We start from the raw sequence: 10,259 nt of genomic DNA, 5'->3' as shown, positions 1-10,259 counted from the left end.
TGGGCTCTGTGACAAGCAGGGATGGGGATCCCCTGGGGACCCTGAGCTGAATCAACCCCAGACTGGGGTGAGACTTGATGACACAGAAGTGGGGGCTCTAAAAATGCCAGAGACCAATTGCACACGGAGAGAATCACCCTCACGCTCAATTTATCCTCACCCTGCAGCAATTGGTAAGGGTCAGGGAACCAGCTGTAGGGTCCCGACCCAGTGCCAGCCTGCATGCCAACCTATGGGCACATCCAAACCAGATTCACTTTCTAATGCTGGTCCAAACCATTGGAAACCACTGCCAGCCCAGCCTGGAGCCAGGGGAATTAATTTGTGTTGAAACCTATTAGATTCATTTGAGGTTTCTGTCTCTTCTCCGATTGTCTCCGAAGCAGGGCTGCATCCGCGGGAACGCACTTGTTGTAGGGAATTGCTTTATGCAAACGTGTGCCAGCGTGGGGAGCCCTCGACATGGAGGGGGAGCAGTCATGGCATCCTAGAGTATTTCAGGGGTCCTCTCCCTTGCAACCCCCTGCCTTGAAACCGGTCTTCCGAAAGAGAACAGCCTACTACTGCTCCTGGCTGCCGTGGGGGCTGCGTTAGTGACTTGGGCAGGCCATGCTGGGTTCAAATGCTCTGGGCAGGTCATGGTGGGCCTGTGAATTTGGGACCCACCCAGATCCCCCTGAAACCAAGGGCTGGCCTCCTGTAACGGCAAGGGTTGCGATACAAGCTGCTCTGCCTCCCTCAAGGCAGCCTGCCCTGGGGTGCTGCGGGGATGCCAGCAGTGTGCCCAGCCCCGTCCTGGCTCTCCTGGCTGCAGTATGGAGACACGCATGGCCAGGTTAATTCCTTGCCTGAGAACCATGCCTGTCCTCTCCGGGCACCATGCTTGACTCCCTAGTCCACTCTGCTTCCACTTGGTCTTACCTCTCTGGAGACTGAGTCTCCCCGACTCCTGCCAGCCTATTTATCTGGCAGGTTTGAAAAGAAAATTGCCAGCTTCACACCTGTCAGATGTAAATGATGGCCTGTCGCTAAGGGGGGGACCTCTACCCAGGCCTGTGGGGCCTCCTCAGGGAGCACCACATCTCCCAAGGACTCAGGCTTCCTTTCCCCCAGCGCCTGCCTACTGGCTATCTGAGCTCCCCGGCCTCTCTCTAAATAGGCCCTAACCTGCTGCCTTCTGCCCAGACACGGCCCCATTCACCCTCTAAGCCTCAGCTTGCTGCTGGGGTGAGGAGAGAGCCTCCCCCTCTCGTGAACCCGGGGAGTTTGCGGAAGCCAAGTGACTCCACCAAGGTCATACAGCGAGTCTGTGGCAGAGCAGGGCAAAGGAACCCAGGAGTCCTGACTCCTCCTGTCGGGCGCTCAAGAGTGTTCCCTCTTGGTCTACCCTGACCCCCACCCCGCTTCTCTGTCCTCGGGTCTTTCCTCCTGCTTGCAAAGGGGCTCGGAGAAGTGGCCGGCTCATGCAGGCATCCACACAGTGCCCTGGCCATGGCTCCCCGTTTCCGCGGCCAGCAGCAGAACCCGAGGTGCCCGGCATGAGCCAGCTGCCTGCCTCCTCCCCCTTGCAGTGCCAAGCCCCGGCCTTGGCTTCCAGGCACAAATCCCTTCCCCAAGGCGCCTGGTTCCCATTAAGGTCGGGGGGCTGGAATGCGGCACAAATCGCCTCTCTGCCCGCCGGGGCTCTCTGTGCCCCCTGCCCCCCGCCTTGTGGCTTTTCCTCCTCTCCCAGACATTTGCTCAGACATGGTGAGACCGTCCCCCTGCGGGGACTTCTGGTTCACTACCCACCGGCTCCCAGCAGCCCCCCAAGACAGCCCCAGCTGCAAACTTCCCATCCGTCCCTTCGGCTCTGAGGGGTTTGGCTGTCTCCCTCGGCTGCTGGACCAAGATACTAAAATCCCACAGAGCTCCCAGATTTCTGAATCAGCCCTGAGAGCCTGGCTCCAAAATACTGGGATTCACATGGCTCTGAGAGTCTTCTTTTCTGCGCTGCCATCCCAATGCAGGGAGGGGGAGTAGGAGGTGTGTCCCATCCAGCTGCTGCCAGCTGTGCAAGGGGGGGGCACAAGAAGCCTGGAGCATTAATTCTGATGCTAACAGCTGTCTGCGAGCTGCTGCAGATGCTGAAGCTGCACAGCTCAAACAAACATCACAAAGGAGTCCAGAATAATGGCACGGGGGCTCTTAGAATGGGAGGGGATGATAATTAAATAGACATTAGTTACTTAAATGGTCACTTCCTGGGGTTTCGTCGCTGTCCGATTAACTTAACTTTGAATTTGCATAAGCAATAAATGTTTAATTATGTTATTAATATATTTGAGTTGAGCAGCTTATGGGGTTTTATAATTGGCATTTAACTAGATAGTTCCAGCATATTAACGGATGTTTTATAGCTCCGCGCTACGGCTTCCCAATTAGATCTGACCTAAAATGGCACTGGGGATCTGCCTGTAACGAGTTACTTGAGTGCCATGCTGGGGAGAGCCAGGAATGGCTTGGGTGTCCCCCCAGGAACGGCCGCCCCTCTGGCTCCCAGGCAGCTGGGCCGAGAGCCGCGTTGCTCTTTCCCAGTCTCCCCGCTGAGGTGTCTGGGGGGTTCCCCGTCCTTGGGATGCCCCTGCTGGGTTCCTGGCAGCCTTCCTGGAGGCAGCATGCTGCAGACTCCCCTCCCTCAGCAGCCATATGGCTCCCACTCCCACCCCGAGTCTGCTACGCTGCGGGTGTTGGGGATGGAGTCCAGCGATCGGAGCAGGGCCTTGCTCCTGGGCTCCAGGGAAGGCCATGGTGATGAGAGGAAGGTAGGTGGCAGGGCCACTGGGCTCCATTCCCAGCCCTGGGGGTGCAGTATCATTCAGTAATTACCCCAGAGGCCCAGCTCCCCAGAGCCCGAGGCCAGAAAGAACCACCAAGACCCCCAAGTCTGGTCTCTTGTGTATCCCAGGTCCTCACATGCCAGCCCATTACCCATGTGCTGAGTCCCATGGGCCTCCTTGCATCCATGTCAGAGCCCTTGATGCAGCTCTCCATGCCGTAGCCGCAGACCGTGGTCCCTATCATTGCACAACTGTGCATCTGGCTGTATTAACCCATCGGTAGTTGGCATGGACTCCAGTCCCCACGCCACCCCCATGGCTCTGGAAGGGGACTTTGCCTTGCAGCGGTCCTGGCATCACCCACACATCTCAGCTAGGATGCCAGGCTGCTAGTGGAAACAGCAAATACCATCAGACCGAGCGCAGATCCCTGCAGAACCTGGCTAGAAACACTCTCACGCGGTGATGAATCCCCCCTGACAACTGCTGCCTGAGAGCTGTCAGTTAGCCAGCTCCTAATCCCTTTCACATGCACTTTATTGATATCGTATAGCGCTAATTTTTTAATCAGAGTGTCGTGCTATACTAAGTCAACGCCTTAGAGCAGGCTGAGTACACTCCATCTATGCTGGCACCTTAATCAACCAAACTCATAATCTCAGCAAAGAAAGAAATGAGGTTTGATTGACAACATCTATTTTCTGACAAACCCGAGCTGCCTGGCATTAAGGAGATTCTTAGACTTCATTTCTTCATCAGTGGAATCGTGTATCTGCTCTTCCATTCATTTGCGTGTGATCAGTGCCAGGCCAGCTGGTCTATGGTTCCCAGAAACACTCCACTTGCCCTCATGAAATATTGGCCCCACCTTCCAGTCTGCTGGAATTTCTCTATTATGCTGAGATTTATTAAAAATTAAACAGCAGAGGGCTGGAGATCTCCTCAGCCAGCTCTTTGAAGCCTCTTGGGTCCCTGTTATCTCCAGCCAATATCATTTCTGTTTCCAGCGGCCTGGAAAGTATTTTATCCTCCTACAATTCAAGTACAGTGTCTCGATACTTTCCAACGGCAGAGAGGAAATATTTATTCAGTGCTTGTTCCTCTTCTGAGTCATTAACGATTTTACCATCTCCATCGACTCTGGTCCACTGCTACAGTTGCTTTTGTTCTTACTTTAAAAATCCCATCTGGTCCTCTGCTCCCTCAGCTGCAAATCTTTCCACGATAGTGCGAGTTTCCACGGTCTTTTTTTTGCACTCCGTAGCTTCCCCTTTGTACTAGCTCTTTCTCATTTGTGTGTACCGCTTGATTTTATATCGTGTTGCTGTGCATTTTGCGACAGACCCAAAGACGTGCCTGTATGCTGAAGTTCTCCTCTCAAGTGTAGAGTCATGGCTTTTTGACTGTCAGGACTCTTGGGTTCTCCCACTGGGTCTAGGAGAGGAATATCATTTAATAAGGGCCACTGATTTAGGGAAGAACATGGCAATTGGGGCAGAGGGCTGGGAATCAGGACTCCCGGGCTCGCTTCATGCTACTGCTAACATTGGCAATGTCATTCTACCACTCTGTGCCTCAGTTTCTTCAGCTGGAAAATGGAGGTTGTGGGCTTAATCTACCACTGCCATATAAAGATGGCTATGAATCACTTAACCCAGTCAATGCCCATGATCTTGAGTCCTTCCCAGGGCCTGCAAAGTGAGTTGGGATTGTATGGTGAGAGGGACTAGGGAAGCACAGGCTCTGGTTCTCTTTCTCTGCTAGCAAAGGTGAGGAGTGGGAATGGGGATCTGCAACCCAAAGACATGGAGGAGACCTCGATCTCAGCACCCTGCTTCCAAAAGGGGTTGGTGCAAGGGGAGCCAGGGAATCTGCTGCAGCTGCCCGTGCTCGGTCAGCAGGATAGGAGCGCTGACACCAGGCCAGGGCCACGTGAATGCCACACAGCCTCCTTCTTCCTCCTGGCCCATTCCTAGAGGGCTGGAAACGGGACTGTCACCGACCCTGCAGTCCCCAGGCAGCTCAGTGTCTAGGCTTGCTGGCACCCCTGTGGAAAGGAGCAGTAGCATCCACGATGGCAGTATCCCAGGGGTGTTCCCTTGTCTGGACTCTGGCAGGTCCCCTAGGGCTCCAAGAAACCACCAAGGAGGTGCATTTCAGGGGAATGAGCATCCAGGATGGAACAGCTGCTGCAGCGGCTGGGAAGCAGAGGGCTGCAGCCTCTTCTCCTCACAGCTGCTGCTGGCACCTCATCTTGCCAGACAAACTCAAATGGTCCCTGCCACCAGCTGGAGCTTGACCCTTATGCCAGGGGCTGGCTCCATGAATAACACCGGTGGCAGGGGGACCAGGTACCTAGACCAAGCCTCCAACTTATGCATGCCAAAAAGGAGCAGGTGGTCCTGGTACAAGGGTAGCAGAGCCAGCGGGGTGCATCAGCATCATGCATGGCTGAGTGGAGTGCGGATGTGCCCGGGGGAACAGCCAAAGGGTCCTTGAGCAAATTAACACCCTTAAAGCAACTGATAAGGGCTGACACAGCCTCGCACCCCTATCTCTCCACTTGCATTTGGTGCCTGTCTCTAATAGCATGACCCTAATGGCCTCTCCTGGGGATCCAGGCGATATCAGCAGCCAGGCACGGATTAGGGGCCAGCTCTGCTCTGCTGCACAACAGCAGGAGGCTGAGGGAAAGCGGCTGGAAGTAGCAGAGTGGCTCTGGACTGCAGCCAGCGCCAGGGAGAGCAGGATCTCGCCCCTGAGCTCCAGGAGGGGCAGTTTCGAGTGTCGACACCTTCTCTGGGCCACACAGCAGCAGAAATAAGCTAAGAGAGGGATTTGATTGTTCATCCCTCTGCTGACCTGGGAGGAAATGAAGCAGATCTGAAACAAGGAGCTGGGAGGGAGAAGTACCATCAGGCAGCTCAGGTGCAGGCCAGGGCTGTGTCTGACCCTGCACTGGCTTGGCAGCCAGCAGGTTCAAGGGAGTGGGTGATGGGGCTGTCCCGTGGCACCCACACCCCGCAGCAGAAAGTGGGCAGGGCAGCAAGGTGAGGGGAAGGGGGCAGATGAACTAGAGTGGGCAGAACGGGGCCAAGACCTAGGGATGCCCGGGCTGGGGGTATGCACTGAAGCAGAGCACTTTGCCTGATCAGAGCCTGGGCAGTGAGAGGTTGGGTGGGGACCTACTCCTAGTACATCTAAGGGGCTTCTCCAGCATAGCAAGAAGACACCCCTAAGGGGCAGCCCTCGCCTGGCACTTGGGATCGCAGTTCAGGCCCTGGAACAAGCAAACCCCAGGGCACCTTGCCCAGCTCACATCCCTGGGGCCTTGCCTGCTGCTGCCTGATTCTGCAGATTGCAATGTGCTGGCTCAGTGCAGGAGATCTCCGCCCAGACCCTCTCTGGGCCTGGTCTGTGTGCATGTCCTGTAGGGACACGGAAGCTGCCCTGGGCCTGACCTTCCCCGTGCCACGTAAGCTACTGCCACAGCAGCTGCCTCAGGAACCGGGAGCTGGATCAGACAAGAGGGTTTGTGGCCTTGCCTTTGAACTGCCAGGCTGGAGAGGTCCCAGAGGTCCCTGCCAGGGATGGCGGGGTTGCAGAAGGCTTTGTTGTGGGGTTGCGTGAAGAGATGGACTCAACCCAAACCCCAGAGAAGCTGGGGGTTTGGCATGTGGAGCTGAAGCGGGCCTTTCCGGCACTGCGCTGGGGTGGGGTCCCAGGCAGGCATGTGTGTGCGTGTGCACATGTGTGCAGCGAGCCTCGTTCCAGCTCCAGCCTGTGGGGCACAATCACTATAGATCACTTGGGCCGCAGTGAAATCAGTAGGGTTGGTGCCCATTTATGCCACTTCCCAAACTGACCCTGCTGCCCATGCTGTGCCCAACACTGCAGTGACCTCCTTGGCCCTTTGAGACTGTTGCACTGCGCCATTTAACCCCCCTGGTGCTGCACCCCAGAGGCAGCTGCTCTCCTGGTCCGGGCAAAGCTGTCCCCGGCAGAGACGACTCGTAGGGCACTGCTGATCTCTGTCAGCAAAGGATCCTTTCTGAAGGCCAGTGCCCTTTCCTGCCGGGCCTCACCGAGTTAACGCTCCGGTTGCTCCCTGCTCCCCTGGAGATTACCCAAACTCCATCCCTATTAGCGGCTGCTGGAGGCAGCTCAAAGAGGAATGGCAGCGCGAGGTCTCGGGGTCAAGCTGCATTCCAGACAAGATGATGCTCTCAGGATCCGGGACCTCCTTAACCACTGATGGCTCCTCGGCTTCCCGCATACAGGCTTGAGCTGAGCCTCCTCGGGCTGGGCTGTGGCTGCCGAGGTGGACAGCGAAGCCGTGGCCCTGGGTGGAATGTGCGTGAAATCGCCGCTAATCCCGACCACCTGGGCATGTCCAGAGGCAGATGGGGTGTCTCTTCAAAGCCGGGGCCCTGCAGAGGCTCCCTGCCTCCAGGTCCTCTCCCGCTCCTTTGCAAAGCCTCTAAGTGCTGTTTGGGCTGGGGAAAATATTCAGAGGGCAGGAGCTGGGCAGGGCGGGGAGGGGTGTGGGGCAGTGGTTGTCTGCCAGAGCCCCTGCTGCTGGTTGGACAGGGGGAGCCGGCTCGGAGCTGCTCTCACACGTGATTGTCATTAGCACGGAGGAATTTTACGCAGACGCTTCTGATTCTCATCTCCTGGGACAGATTGGACAAAGGGCTTTGGGGCCAGGGTCCCCCGAGGATAGGACTGACTGGAATCAAAATCAGGCCACTTGCACAGCAGTGACAGCAGGAGAAAACAGATCCCCCTTTGCAAAATACCCATGGCAGGCTGGCATGCCCTGGCGGAGGGCAGGGGGCCGTGAGGAGAGGCACACGGCTCTGGCTACTCCATCTCTCCTGATGTACACCGGTCAGGGAGAGGGGAGGCGGGAGCTGGGTGAGGGCAGAGCCCTCCAGCCCATGGGGCAGTGCCGTGGCTCTCAGCCGGGTCCTGCTGCTTTGTATAGGATGATCCGGGTGCAAGGAGGATCACATACATGGGCATGGGAGCGCACACCCCAGCACTGGTGCCCAGAGGTGCCTCCTATGCAGGCAACTGCTGGCATGTGGAAGCTGGCACACTGCCTCCATGCACTAACGCGATGCGACAGAGAGCTCTTGGCACCCTGGAAACCTCAACCGCCTGACACTCGGGATGCCAGCTTCACCTCTTGTGAGAGTCACACGACATTGAGCTGTGCCAGGGAGTCAAGGCCAGCATGGCAGAGCCCCGACACTGCAGCAAACCCCCTGGACTGGCTCCCGTCCCTGCCAGCTGTGGATATACACAGGGTGGCTCTGGATACCCCGGGCAGGTTCTCAGGGGGCTGGGACGTGTGTGTGAGCTGGCAGAGGCAGAGGCAGGGCAAGGGAGGGGGCTTCTCAGAGCAGGGGCTGGGAGCACCGTGGGGTGGGGGGGTGTTGGGGATTTGCAGCTGTCACCTGCAAAGGCGTGTGCCACCATGAACCACACGACAGGCTGTAGCCACCTCTGTGCCACCTGCCTCTCTGGCTCTTCAGGGAGGGCCCCCTCAGCTCTTCTCCAGCTGGAAATGCAGGGCCCAGTCCTCCCCCAGGTGAAAAATTGCCTGTACCTGTGGCGGTGGGAGGGGTCGGGCAGGAGCCTGCTCCCCCACGCACGTGGCAGCCGTGCCTGGATCTGGCCAGGAGGCTGCTCTGCAGCTTCCCCTCCGAGACCCCCAGCACTGAGGTCCTGGTCCCCCAGCAGCACCAATTGGGGTGGGGGCAGAGGGGTATAGGCCAACGGAGAGGAGCACCCCACGTCACCAGCCATGGGAACAGGGTGCAGGGAGGAGCAGCAAGAGCCTTGGAGACCCCAAGGCAGGTAAGACTGACTCTCTCCTCCCACTCCCCGTCTCCGGCACTTGCCCCCATACCCCTCGTCCTTTGCAGGGAGGTTTTGATCTGGGCTCTGGACTGCATAATTACCCCTCTGGGCCCTCACTAGCCCATGCCATGCCCATCCCCCCCAGGTGCCAACCCCACGCTGCAGCTTGCACTGTCCGTGGGGCAGCTAAACCAGGACCTCAGATAGGCCTGCATACGGGACCATGGCTCTGGGCACCATGTCGTTTCTGGCTAGCCCGGCACCCCCTCAGGCAACCCCATGGCCGATTCTCTACCCTGGGAACTGTTGCTTCCTCCAGCCTGTGGTCCCATTAGAGGCAGGACCCAGCCCTCTCCTGGGGGCAGCCCCTGGGCCCTGCCTTCCCTGGTGCAGTGAGATCACACTGGCCTGCAGAGATTCCCTGTCCAAGCCCTTCCCTGCTCTCTGCTTGCCCTTCTGGCCGGCATGTACAGCAAAAGGCACATGCTGCTTAGCCCAGCCATGGCCCCATCACTTAGCTAAGCTCAGGTCGCCCCTCCTGCCACTTCTGCTCCCAGCCTGCGATTGCCCTTTGCAGACAGGAGCTGGCTGTGGGGACACCCCAGTCCAGCCATGCCTTCCTGCTACGGCTGTTTTATTTAGCATCCTTTTAGCTCATTGTTGCGCTTGGAGGCTCAGCCAGTGGAGACAGCCCACGGCGCGTGACCCTCCTTTGCGGACGCGCCTGTGTGAGCCAGGGTGGGAAGCCACATGGCAGATGGGCTATCTCTGAGCCTCTCGCATGGGTGGGGTGGGCAGGCCTGTGTGCAGGTGAACTGCGGCAATGGGGAGAGCTTGGGAGCGTGGTTGCAAGTGCACGGAGAGTGAGGAGGGTGGAAAGATCAGGACTCCTGGGTTTGCTTGTCCTTGGACAGTTTACTGCATTGCTTGTGCCTTGATTTCCCCATCCAGAGTGGGGGCAGGCATGAGGCTTGTTAGAGATTGCTCAAACAGGGCAGCGTCAGCTCCACTGCTTCCAAAGTGAGGCATGTGTGGATGCTCTCTCTCATCAGCGCCCGCCTCTGACCCTCGGGGCTGGGCATGTCTGCAGTGCCCCGTGCAGCTTGGAGTGGGGACAGGCTCGCTCAGCCCCTCCATTCTTTGCTGTTTGGCTCTGCAGCTGCATTGCAGAGCCCCGGGCCTGGGACGTGTGTCTAGCTCCTGCGGCATGAAATGCTGCTGCCGCCGGCTGTCTGGACAGGGCAGTAAATCTGTGTTGGGACTGTCATGGCAGATGGAGACATCAGCTGGGTGGTGGTTCGTACCAGGGTGTTTTTCATGGCTGGCAGGGCCTGTGCTAGGGACAGAGGCCTTCGCGCGACAGCCTCCTAACAGGTTCTTGACATCCATTGGGGAAGGCTGTCAGCCCACTTGGCTTGGTTTAATTGGGCGTCGCAATTGGTTAAATCGAGGGGACCCCATCTCCCGAATCGCTCTGTGGGGTGTGATGTGGGGAGGATCTACGTCTCATGTACACCTCTGATTAGCTGCTTGCAGGGCGCCGCTCTCACTGCCGGTTCTGATTGGGTCATT

Source organism: Alligator sinensis, unplaced genomic scaffold (assembly GCF_000455745.1).
Source record: "Alligator sinensis unplaced genomic scaffold, ASM45574v1 scaffold278_1, whole genome shotgun sequence".
In the NCBI taxonomy this organism is placed as follows: domain Eukaryota; kingdom Metazoa; phylum Chordata; order Crocodylia; family Alligatoridae; genus Alligator; species Alligator sinensis.
This window is presented reverse-complemented; position numbering follows the sequence as displayed.